The following is a 13,888-nucleotide window of genomic DNA, read 5'->3' as shown; positions in this document are numbered from 1 at the left end:
ACCTGTAACATGATGTTTTATAACAATATAATAACAACTATAAACTAGAAATTGTGCTCTGATGTAATTTGTATAGAATTCACTTCAGCATTTGATAGGATCATACACAAAACACTTATGAATAAATTAGAACAAGTGGGTATTAGTGTACTCTTGATAAGATGGATAGCTGCATGGCTTACAGATAAGACATAGTAAGTATCATACAGCAGTTGGACAGGTGAGATTCTTGGTTAAAGTCAGGGTGTCCCATGGGATTCTGTCCTAGGTATGTACTTGTGTAGGCTGTATCTTTCAGATCTATCTTTTTCATCTGAGGTGTTCAGCTGAACTGAAAATGGGTAAACTGATTGCATGTGTTACAGATAGGGCATGTTTGCAAAAGAACTTGACTAAATTGACCATTTGGGCACAGAAGAATAATATCCTGAAAAGTAAATAAAAAACTAAGCATATAAGATTTGGGAGAAATAGCTTGAAAGGTGAATACTTAATACAGCACACAGTGATTGAAACGTTAGATTTATTTAATGACCAAGGTATATAGATAGATTCAGCTTTGAATTTTTCTAATCATATCGTTCAACTGATTAATGATAGTTATAGAACTATAGGTTGTATAAAAAGATTTATATTGTCTAGGAAATCAGAAATGATGAAATCATTGCTTGGTACTTACATTATACCCAAACGTGAGTGTGGACTAACAATATGGAACCCTCATAAGAAAACAAGCATCAGTAAACTGGAAAGAGTCCAGCAAAAATATTCAAGTACGTCCATGGATGTGAAAATTTAAATTATTATGACACACTAAAATATTGGACCTTGTACAGTATCTTTTATAGATATTAAGAGGAGACCATATTCAGGTATATAGGGTATATAGAGATAATCTCTAGTAATGTTTAGGATAATCAAAAAGTAGCAGAAAATCATCGGACAACTTATGTAGAAGATTATATAGGAATGAAAAGTGTACTAATTGCTTCTCTATGAGAATAGCTGATGAATGGAATATACTGCGTTACATTAAAGCACTAATAGAGATATTTTCAAGAACAATATGAGTTTGGGAGGCTAGAAGGGCAATGACTGAGTTATTGTTATGTGTCTATCTCTATCTATCTATCTATCTATCTATCTATCTATCTATCTATCTGTCTGTCTGTCTGTCTGTCTGTCTATCTATCTATCTATCTATCTATCTATCTATCTATCTATCTATCTATCTGTCTGTCTGTCTGTCTGTCTATCTGTCTGTCTGTCTGTCTGTCTGTCTATCTATCTATCTATCTATCTATCTATCTATCTATCTATCTATCTCTGTGTGTGTGTGTGTGTGTGTGTGTGTGTGTGTGTGTGTGTGTGTGTATGTATAAAGCAATTAATCATTTGATAATTTCTACAGTACAAAAACATGCAAAAAATAAATAATATGAAAATCCAAACAGTATGAAATGTAACCCTTTCTACCAAACTTATAACAGATACATTTATACTAAAAAATTAATCTAAAATAACATTTCTTTTTTCTTAATGAATTGTATATTATAAAATAAAACAAATATTTATACATTGTAATTTAATATATATGTATATAATACATGTAGGTAGGCAGTAATAACTATAAATATAAACAAATATATAATATTACCCAAATCTATTCAAAATTAACTTATCAGTACTAAACATCATCAACATGACTGAATCACCTAGAGCCATATTTTACACCGTCGAGTGGCTAGCCCTGCCATGGCACGCAGTCTGTGATCTCCTATCTTGAGGATATTGAGCATCACAGTAGATGCCCAAAGCGATTGGTCCGTACAACTCTTCCCCCTATAGGGCACCATGTAGAGTTTGTGCGCCCACAGCTCCATTCATTGGTGAGTTTGAGATGGAAACACTTCAGCATGTTTTTTGGACATGGGAGAAGCCTCACAGAGACACAGGGAGAACATGCAAACTCCAAACAGGCATTGGTCGGAGGTTGGGATCAAACCTTGTACCTTGTGCATGTGAGGCAAAGACCTTAATCACTAAGCCATCTGGTTTCTAGCTCCAATTGCTGAAAAGATCAAAGAGAATAGATTACGGTGGTTTGGACACATGTGTAGAAAAACAGAAGATGATCTGGTGAGGAAGATTTGGGACAGACAGGAAGAAAGTAAGAGGAAGCGAGGGCATCCAGCAAAGAGGTGGATGGATTGTGTGAAAGAAGATCTGCGACAATCAGGCATGAGTGTTGAAGAAGGCAGGAGTGTGGCACTGAATCAAGAAAGTTGGCGACAGTTAACATGATACCCCGACCCCATGTAGAAAAACATCATCAGACATTGATCATATATTCACAGCTCTAAAATGTATTAGTCCATTCAGACTGATCCTATTGTTTAAACACAGGGGTTGAGTTGCATTTAATTTAATATGACAATGCAGTTCCCTGGATTCAATTTTAGCATGCTAACAGCCTTCTCTAACTAGTGGCGGTATATACCGCCTAGTGAAAATACAAGGTATTAGTTTCACTGTATAACATAGTAGTGCTCATACAGCCTCACCTACAATCCACCATTACAACCAACTGTACAGGTGTTTGAGAAGCTCTTTGACCAAAGGGCCAGGAGTCTAATTTCAAGTACTATAATTTAATGAAACAGGAAAATTAATTATAGGTTCATAGGTTGGTACTAGGCTATTATCGGTCTTAGGGCCTATACAAGCCTAGCCATAACAATTCCCTGGATATTTCTTCCCACAATATTTACTTCCCTGGACCCCTGTCTGTGATGTGATCCCCGAGGTGAATTTCCTATTTCCCATCCAGTCGTCAAGGTTCTTTTTAAAGAGGGCCAAGGAGGCGCTCTGCTTGACATGTATGTGCAGTCTATTCCAAAGTATGGGGAGTCCCAGGGTCAGGAACCTATCCATTCAGCATGTTTTGTTCATTCTGATGACAAGGTTTAGATCCCTGGAGCTGGTGGCTCTGGGGGATTGGGATTTCTTTAAGTGAAGCATGTCCAGCAGCTCAGGGTTTGACATGGCCTTGTATGTTAAGCAGAGATCGCCTCTGAGTAGACAATATATCACCTCAATATTAGAATCATGAAACCTGATAAAAGGGGAAGGATAGTATTTATGAATTCTATCAATTATGCATGCAAAATGTATCGATAGCACAACAGTGATTTTTTTTTACACCTGTGACAAAAAATTAGATCAACCTTGCATGCTATAAAAATGACATTTGGTTATGGGACATTACTTCTGATAATGGTTTCACATCTTAGACTAATAGAGTTTTAACTGTTCAGAATCCAGTAATTCCTACCATTTTTGGGATTTCCAAGGCACGTAAAAATTAATCTGATCCTCCCCTATCGCCTATTGCATCTATGGGTTGCTCTAAGACAGAACCATTAGCAGAATGGGTTAACAATAAATTTAAATGATTTTTTGATGATAAGGTTTACATTTTGAAGGACTCCTGGAATTGCCAGTATGATAGCTAAAACTGATTATGTTGAACAAATGATTTTGTTACAATTGATGTTAAAGATCTGTTTTTAGTTATACTCCACTGCCAGACGTTTGAGTGGTTCCAAGAAGCTTTAATTCTGGGTTCCACTGTGTTGCATATGGATATTAATACCATGGTGGAATTTATGGAAATGGTTTTATTGAATAATTTTCTACTTTTTTATAATGAGTACTTTAACCAAATTAGGAACGTTGCCATGGGAGCTGCATCAATGTTAATATCATCTTATGGTTTTAGGAGCAGGAATATGTGGTGAAATCCTGTTTTGGAGAAATTGTTTTATTATACTTAAGATTCATAGAGGATTTATTATTATTATTATTATTATTATTATTATTATTATTTTGTTGAAATGGTGAGATCTCACAGTTATATGATTTTATTGACTATATCAATGCTATGTTCATTTTTTAAAAAAATGTATAAAAGCCATGGCTTTGCTTGAATTAACTATATGGACATTACTATTTATAAGTATACTAGAATGGTATGTATAAATCAACTTTATACAGCAAACTTACCTTTTCTAATTCTTATTTGCATTTTACCCGATTCTACCCATAATGGCAGAAGACAAATTTGGTTAAATATCAGTTTGTAAGATTACCAATGTTTGACCTTTAAGGACCACATTTCTGTAGAAAAGGCAAACAAGCAGATCCAAATATTTTTATAGAGAGGTTCCCCAGAGCAGATGATTGTAGAGATGACAAATGTTGTTCTTAGCAGAAGGTCAATTAGATATACCCCTGTTTTGAAGGATACTAGTAACAAAGAAAGTTAGCTAGTCAACCTATTCCCAGTGGATTTGATCAAGCTGTCTTTTTCTAGTTGTAGTAATGAAATTAAGAAGCTTATTAATACAAATTGTAGGACAGCAGTGGAATCCACAAGCAAGAGAGATACAATGCAAGAGTCCCCCAGATCTGTATTTAAAAGAAGTAGAAATTTAAATAATACTGTGGGAAATTCAGTCTCTTTTAATAATAAATATGCCATGACTAACTGTTGAGCCTGTTCACAAAACAAATATGTATATGAAGGACCCAACGTAGTAGTAAAGTCATATCCATAGACCATAAGGAGCAACATAAAATGTAATTTTAAGACTATTGGTGTAGTATATATTGCATTATGTATGACTTGTGATTATTTTTATACTGGGAAAATAGAGGGACAGTTGAAGATGAGGATCTATGAGCACTACTATGCTATTAAAATAGGGATGAAACCAATGCCTTGTATTGTCCCTCTGTGGTATGTAATAATTAAAAAAACATATTTTATGTTTTGGTGAATGTACCATTACCAGTTAGGGGAGGCTGTTGGCATGCTAAGTCTGAATTAGGGTTACTGCATTGGCAAGTTAAATTGATCAATGTCTGTTGAAGTTCAGTGCTGATAAGTTCCTTTTGAATAGATTTGGGTAATGTTATATACCCATTGATATCTATAGTTATATTTATATTTATTACTATCTACTTGCCTATATATTTGTATATTAATTTGAAATGTTTAAATATATATTTTATTTTATAATACATATTTCTTTAAGAAAAAAATAAAAATATTTTATATATTTTTTTAGTATACACATATTTATCATAGGGGAGATAAAAATGGTTACACCGCATACTGTTTGGATTCTCCTGTTATTTATTACTTGCCTATTTATATATTTATTGTGGAGAAATTATCAAATATTTTATTGTTCTAAATGGAATTATTTATAAGATTGTTCAGTTATTCATGATAGTATTAGATTGTATTTAATTTTACTGGTTGAGCGCTACCATGTGCTTTCTCTCCAGCTGAACTTATAGGGTTTTTTATATGCACTATTACTTGTGATTATCTGAAGAAGTCCTGCACTGCTTTGGGACAAAAGCACTATTTTATCAGAAATAAATTATTTCTATAGCAGTATATGTCCTGGCATTCTTTTTTGATTTGTTTAATTTTTGTCAGTTTTTTTTTTTTTGTTATTTACTTATATAGGTACATCATCAACAAATGTATCCGACGATAACATATTGGGATGCCCTAAGCCAAAAACATCCAAGTATACAATGTGACATAATAAAATACTAATTGCAGGAGGTATTTATCAGGAGAGCACATCTCACCTTTGATTGTGGTCAGTCATGCTATCTGAATATTAACAATAATAAAACTGTATATATGTATGATAAATGTGCTGATGATATAATAAATATGGTCAACACAGGTGATAGGCAGCAATCCTAATAATCTCTCTGTCCATTGGCTTAACATGATAAGCCACTTGTCCACCTATACAGGGCTAAGACTCCAGAAGAGCACTTCTAACCTTACACAGTCATAATACTACTACCCTTATGCTGTGCCAGTACTGACAGATATGGTTCTGCGTGCATAAATATTATGAAGAATTATTTGTAATGGCTACAACTTTGAAAATGCAAACAGAAACATTTTTCACAATAGATGTATACTCATCCTGGCACCATCTTGGGTGCTCTAGTTTGCTCCTGTGTACTTCCATATTTCTTTCAATCTCTGCAGGGGCTGAAGATATAAAAAGGACATAATAAAACACTAGATGGTGGCATTCACTGGCAGGTTATTTTTTAGCTAGAAGATGAGGTGGTCATTTGCTCTAACTTCAGCTTTCCATCATCCAAGTAGGTCAGGCTTGTGTTGATGCCACTATTCACCCAAGTATGGGATTCCAGCAGCATGGGTGATAGCCTTGGCTGAACTATTCCAGGCATCAGCCTTAAACTGTTACCTAGTATAGCCTTCCTGCAGGAGCCACTGGCTGTAACACTTATGTAGGACATCCAGAAAAATTTAGATTCCTCCTCACACTACTTCTGTGCACTAAAATGAGTGCTACCCTCACCCTCTCCAGTCATAACTATGTCACCTTCAATGATCTCAGAAAAAGTTGTAGGGGCTTGGTGTACAAATGACTTCTAATGTGTCTAAACGTCTGCACAATGACGGGCACCTCATCTGCGAGATGCATGGCAAAATAATACTATTTAGATAGAGTATCATTATGGTCCTAATGTCACTTTAAGGTGTGACACATGACGGTCCTCCATCCCTCTGTGTGCTGTTGAGAACACCTGCTCTACAATAACTCCATCTTTGGGTGATTCATTATGGGTGACAATTCTCTCAGTCCTAATTTTTTATGTGTACCTTTGTTATGTGGAGCTGCCTGTAGATGCTTGTTCATTTGCAGTTCTTTTTAACAATGGTTATTAGGTTTTCTTGAATAATTAATAAACAATAATGAGATGAGCCTGAGTTAGCATAATCATTGTGCCCAGAGGGAAGATATAAGTGCAACAAGAAACACAGATCCTCATCACACCACAAAGTGAATGGTGTTTGAATCCCGTGTAGTACCTCAACAATTTTTTACCTGCTTACATAAATATAAGTGGTAAATTTTGCACCTACTTCTTTGTCCAATGGTGACATTTTGCATTCTATTTAATGTAAGGTTTAGAAGTCGTGTTAGTTTGTTAGTGTTTCCTAATGTGTTGGCCAAAGCTCTTTTAGGAGGGTGCATTGCAAGAGCAATGACGATAGTGACATGCAGGCATGTTACAGTATGCTGTAGCAACAGTACTGTGCCATACACTATTGTACAGTTGTCTACATTACACATATGTGATTAGCCACAAACTTTGTACAAATTATATCAAAATACTCGTGCTGATTATGTATTGTGCTTGTTAACACACAATTATGTGCTTTTTGGGGGGGAGGCTATATTGTGCTTAGGACAGAATAATGCCTGATATTCAAGTAAACATTGTTTTGTGGACACATGTTAGAGCGAGGCCCAACTAAAGCATAGGAGATGGTCTAGTAGTATAGTATTACTGTTAGGACTTCTAAGACCTATTTAGGACCACATATGTTAATTCCACTGTCTCTCATACCAACAGAGCTATGGCTAAGAAACAAGCACAGAAAAGCACAATTAATCACAAGCCAAAGTTTATGGTGGCTGAACATGAGGAGGTAGTAGACGGCTTCTGCATCCACTGTAGATGGCTGTCTGTAGTACATTCTCACTGGCCATTCCTTCCGTGACCATCTCTGATATGAAATTTGCAGAAATGTTATTGCTCTGGGATGTCTGGCTCATAGCTATGATATGGTACACCACCTGGTGATTGATATGATCTGTGCTACAACCCATGGAGCAGAATCAGTGACACTGTAACAGAGGGTGGCAGGTGGTAGGACATCTGCTGAACCACCCCTTAGAGAGACAGAGGAGTTCCTGACCTTACTTAAAACTGGTAATACCTCCACAGATTTCCATAGTGTATGTTGGATGTTAGCATAGAGTTGTATAGACCCAAGAGGACTTCAGCTGCTGATGCACTTGGTATATAGTCCTACTGTCATTATCTTCCCCAATTTTTTATCCACTAGTCACATCAAAATGTATGATATCTGCCTCACTTATGGCATAGATATAAGTCTAGAATCCAGGTTCAGTATCCATCTGCACAAGGTATGTGTTGGGTTATAATGAGATATATTTCATAAGGATATCTGTTGCATGTGTAGTTGTGATTCTGGGTCATATTTACACTGAATATTTTTTGTTTGTATGTATTCACAGGTGAATAATTCTCTGGTACCTGCACTGTACAACTAGTCCTGTCTGATATTGGAAGATCTTTTGCCTCTGATAATGGTGACAGGGATAAGCTGACACATTCAGGGCTTGCAGCATATATATTAAACACAGGGAGTGTCGTCCCCACATTACCTACTCAGAGTAATGACACAATCCCTGTGCCTGCTCATGACCTTGGACAGAATTGCATTTGAGACTGGATAAGTTCATGGGGATGGTATAGATAACAGAAGTACGTCCCTAGTAGAGATATGCCTGAGTCTGTCCCTAGCACTCATGGCACAAGGGTCCACATATGGGGATTGATACTGGTGCTCACTGGAGGTATGACAACTGCTCTCCCTTAAGGTTGGTACATCAGTAGCTGCTCCACAACATATGGGCTCTTGTGGAGGCATAGGTTAGTTCCACCAGAGCTATTGCAAAGGTTGTGAAGGTGATGCAGGCTGTGCAAGCTGCCATGAGGGAGTGCATGAACTGTATGTGTGATTTGTTGGATAGACCAAATCACACATTGGACCATGCAGTGTCTTTTTTAGGTAGTCTGTCTGAGGCAAGGGCCATCCTTAGAGCCTGTCATCTGGTTTATCCTCGGATGTTAGCCAATCTGACAACTGATGAGCAAGATCCTGCTCCTACATTGCTAGCATTTCCACTGCAGCATCAGTTTTGGATGTGGTTTGAGATAGGGCATAGTTATAACCATAGTCAAGTTTAGTTATGTGGATTTCTAACTGGTTACATAAACCAGGGTTCCTGGGCATATCCACCATCACCCACAGATGTGATATGTGTGCTATATGTGTGAGTCATGGAAACGGTGTAGGTGGCCTGCAGATGCATATCATAGACGATACCCTAAGCATTACAGACCACTCGGCAATCGATGGAGGGATATTCTTTGCAGTCTATGTACCTCCTTCCCAATTCACCAGTTGGGCCCTTTATTTCAATGTGGGTACAGTATATGCCTCCAGTATCTCAGGGAAATGGGCTATAGCATAGAAGTCCCACATGATGTTATCTGTCTCTCCCTCCCTCTTCTCTGGTATGAGGAAACTACATATGCCCTGTAACACCCTGAAACATAACATTGAAGAACTGATGCAGTGTTCCTGAGGAATATCCATTCGGATGGGTATTCCAACACTCCTACTGGGTTGCAAATAAGGCCAAAACACAACCACTGTTTGTTGAGTGACATACCAGTCCACAAAGTAATGGTCCACTATGCCATTGTCATGGAGTGCATGAAATGTTAAGCATGGTCAGATGACCCAGCACCTCTGGAGGCTATGTCATATAGTGTCAGCTGCAGTGGCTGCTATAAGACCCTCTTTCAGTGCATGTTTACAATAGCTGTGGCAACCCCTAGCATTATACACTATCTTACTTTGCCGGAACATGAGAATATTGCCATGAACCAATCTAAAGCAGGATCAATATAGCTGCATGGTATTTAACTGTTTCTGGATCACTCAGCTGCATTACTTTGTCTCATTATCATTGATAGCACTTCATTATGTGGTTATTAGTGTATAACATGGCTGACCATGTTATCTCAGCTGGCCATACTGTGTTGATGGACTTTCTAAAGCACACTCACCCTGTGTATTGTTTATCCTTGCACAAGTTTATTACCGCAGTGTGGTAAAGTTTTTTGAATCTGGCCCTTTAAAAGTCTTTCATTTAGAGAGTTTTCCCATGTTGATCAGACTTTAGGACAAATGATTTGGAGGGGGGGATTAAACCACCCCCCCAGTTCCCCACATGCATTTTTTTTCACCCATACATACCCTTGCCTATATATATAGCTGCAATTAGGGTTTCAACAACACTGAGGGAGGGAAAAACTTCCAAATAATGGGACTTTATTCATTTATTTATTCATTGCTGACAGGATTAGTCACACTAGGCTAGTAGCCTCTTTTCAAGGGACACCTGAAGTGGTATTTATACTGCTAGGGGAAATTTGGTCAGGGCATCGGAAAACTTCCGATACTCTTTTTGATAGGTGACATGGGACCTTCTACATACACCTGAGCTACCACCAACTCAAGCAGATGGGGCCTCAGTTTAACATCTTATCTGTAGGATGACATTGCTGCTTTCATTAAAATAGTGTTTTTAAACTATTGCATCTATCTGTATATCCTATTTATTTATTTACAGGTAAGTGGACTGGTCTATTGACCAATTTCAGCTACAATCAGAGCTCAAAGAGCATGAAATACATCACTGCTTTTCAATCAACATTATTATATGCAAAATGAGTACATAGCAAAATACATAACATAGTAAGACTGAATGCTGATAGGATAATATTAAAGATCCAGTCAGAGTGCACTGAGAAAAACATATACAAAGTGCAAGCTAACGTGTATAAAATACAGTGCAACCATTCATATAATACATAAACTCCTACAGACTTGTGAAATATTTGCGTATCAAATGCCACATTTAGAGGTTGAGAAAAGTTTTTATTATTCATGATATGGGATGGTAAGTTACCTAACCATTGTTACGGTAGCAGTTACAGATAGAGTCAATAAGTAGATGCTCTTTAAGTGCATCTTTGAAGCTTTTAATGGTTTCTAGACTTTTGATGTCTGTAGGCAGATGGTTCCACATAGCAGGTCCCAGTGCAGAGAAGGCTCTATCACCTACAGCTGTTTAAACAGGAGGGCATACTGGAGTGAAACTATTGTCCTGTGTATCTCTGCGTGCATAAGGCTGTCTTGTATAGGTACGTTTGCCCTTAAAGGGAGGAGGGCAATAGTGCTTAAAAGAAAAGTTACCATATAAGGCAGTGAACGCCATTTGGAATTTTTTAGCAGATTGCAATGGTGTATCTTATGCTCTAATGGAATGAATCTGGACATTTAATTTTCAGCAGTCTGTATTTTGTGAGTATTGTGGCCTGAATGCATAACAAGAAAAGGAAGGCCATATTCAAGTTTGGGTATTAAAATATTTTTAACAATGGTCCTGCTAGTAAGCAGGTGAAAGGAGGTGACTGATCTTGTAAATAGTGTTAATTGAGCAAGGACTTTCTTAGTTGCAAAATCTGTATGTGTTAAAGGAAAGGGCATGCATATACAAGAGTCTGTAATATATATATCTATATATATATATCTATGTATATTGATATATATATATATATATATATATATATATATATATATATATATATATATATATCTATGGGTCCCATTCAGAAGCTTGACTCAAACCTCATATGGTCGAGACCATATAATCTACTTTCCAAAATGTTGAAGCTTTTGAATGGAGAATGTGGTGCAGTGGGGATTAGGGAATTTACCCGTTTTCTCACTGTAGTGTGATCGCAGACTTGGTATATATATATATATATATATATATATATATATATATATAATATGCAGGGGCTGCCTCCCACATGGGGGGTGCATGGGGGCTTGCCCCCCTACAAAAATATAGATTTATGTTGTTCTCAGAAGTTCAGTTTTTGAAAGTCGATCATATGGTCTTGATCATATGAAGTTTAAAAGTTAAATGTTTTGAATAGTTGATCTTCTGAATGGGATCCATAGATATATATATATAGGGTCTACTTCAGATGATTGAACTTTCAAATGTTCGACTTCCATATGACAGAGACAATATGATCAAACTTTTGAAAGTTCGAACATCTAATAAAAAAGTAAAAAAAAAGTAAAAAAAATTACCTGAACGGTTTTAGCAAGGGGGCAAGCCACCCTGCACCCCCACACCCCCTGCTATTTATATATACCAATTCTGAGATTGCACTAAAGTGCAGAAAAGGGAAATCTTCCTTTTCCGTGCTGTATGGAGATCTCAGTTAAGAACGTTCAAACTTTCAAAAGTTTGATCATATGGTCTCGGCCATATGAAAGTCGAACTTTTGAAAGTTCGATTATATGAAGGGGACTCATATATATATATATATATATATATATATATATATATATATATATATATAGATAGATAGATAGATAGATAGATATAGATAAATATATAGATAAAGATATATAAATATATAGGTGCGTGTGTAAATGGTGATATGTGTGTGTGGATATTAGTGTGTGATTATTTGTATGTACATATTAGTGTGTGATTCTTAGGAAGTTATGAATCAGCAGTCTTCTCTTTCACATCACTAGTAAGTACTAGCATTGGCATCATTTTAAGACTTTTGTCTATGTGTCGTGAGGCTTGTGTATTTCTAGGTCTTGGGCACCAATGTGCAATGCATGCCATATTTTAAAGTAAAAGGATAAAAAAATGTAATGACATATAAGCTGGAGAATGATGTGTTTAAAATGTAAATGCAACCTTTTGAAAAACTGTTTTTGTATTTCTTTATGAAATTATTCTACTTGTTTTATATCCCTCTGGATCTCAGGAAATGTTTTTTGAGAACTACATAAATACTTTTATGCAACATAAAGCTTTGGCATTTAAGCAATCTTTGCACTAAAACAGGAAATCTCTTGATTACAACAGAGAGCTGGTTTCTTGTAGCAGGCCCAAGTGCTAGAGAAGCCAGCCAAGGAGTGAGAGCCAAGAATAAGAGGCTGCTATTTACCCATGTACTTTACAGGACGAAGATCTATGGAGCCCCACCATAGGAGCACTACTTGATGAATGCCCATCGGCTGTAACTCAAACTACAGTAGGTTGTGGTACTGGTATGAAGCCAGGTAAATCGCAGAGACTTTATCCAAGGAGTTGGTGCCCAAAAGCACACAACTTCACTATGACCTGGGCATAGTAGACAATATATTTTGCCTGCCAACTAAAATGGGAAGACATGAATAAGACAAAGCACCTTTCATGCACCCACTAAAAGCAGAGTTTCAGGGGGACTACCAGAACTGAAAAACTATGGTTTGGTTTGCTGACAACAGCAAAATACGACAAACCTGGAGGAAGGCAGAGAATGTAATTTAATTGGGAATTTAAGTCAACAAATTAAAATCAAGAAGATGCCAACAATACTGTTCAATTATTTGGAACCCTTTTAAATATAAATAAATATATATTAAAAAAATGTGTGTGTGTGTGTGTGTGTGTCTGTGTGTGTGTGTGTGTGTGCACGTGTGCGCGTGCACGTGCATGTGCGTGTGTGCGTGTGTGCGTGTGTGTGTGTGTGTGTGTGTGTGTGTGTGTATATATATATATATATATATATATATATATATATATATACATATATAATATATGCACATAGTTAGACAGCTATACTATGAAAAGAGTAGTAGAAGTCTGAATGGGTAGTAGGTAATATAGACACATTGAATGGGGTAGAATAGGTATGAAAAAACTCTAGATATTGACAGATTGGAATGATCTCAGTTGGACAGATTGGAGATGGAAATGGATAAACTAGTGGTTAGGTGTCACAGACCCTATGAATAAAACTAATGACTTAAGGAATATCAGAGAAAATTTCTAATCACAAAATGAGAAGGATGCTTAACAGAGTTAAACTGAAGATGAAGATGGAAAGTGAAGCACAGATGCTAGAAGGTGTTAACAGAGGTAAACTGACTGAGGATATTTCCCAGCATAGCTGATAAAGCTATGCCGGGTTTTAATACAGTCACTAGCACTTACACAGGTCTATATTAGAACATCGAATGTTCTAAATATCGAACACTCTAAAGAGTGAAAATGCAGGCCCTCAA

The sequence above is a fragment of the Protopterus annectens genome, chromosome 3.part0 (genome assembly GCF_019279795.1).
Source record: "Protopterus annectens isolate FY-2018-M chromosome 3.part0, PAN1.0, whole genome shotgun sequence".
NCBI classification, from domain to species: domain Eukaryota; kingdom Metazoa; phylum Chordata; order Ceratodontiformes; family Protopteridae; genus Protopterus; species Protopterus annectens.
Note: the sequence above shows the minus strand (reverse complement) of the source record.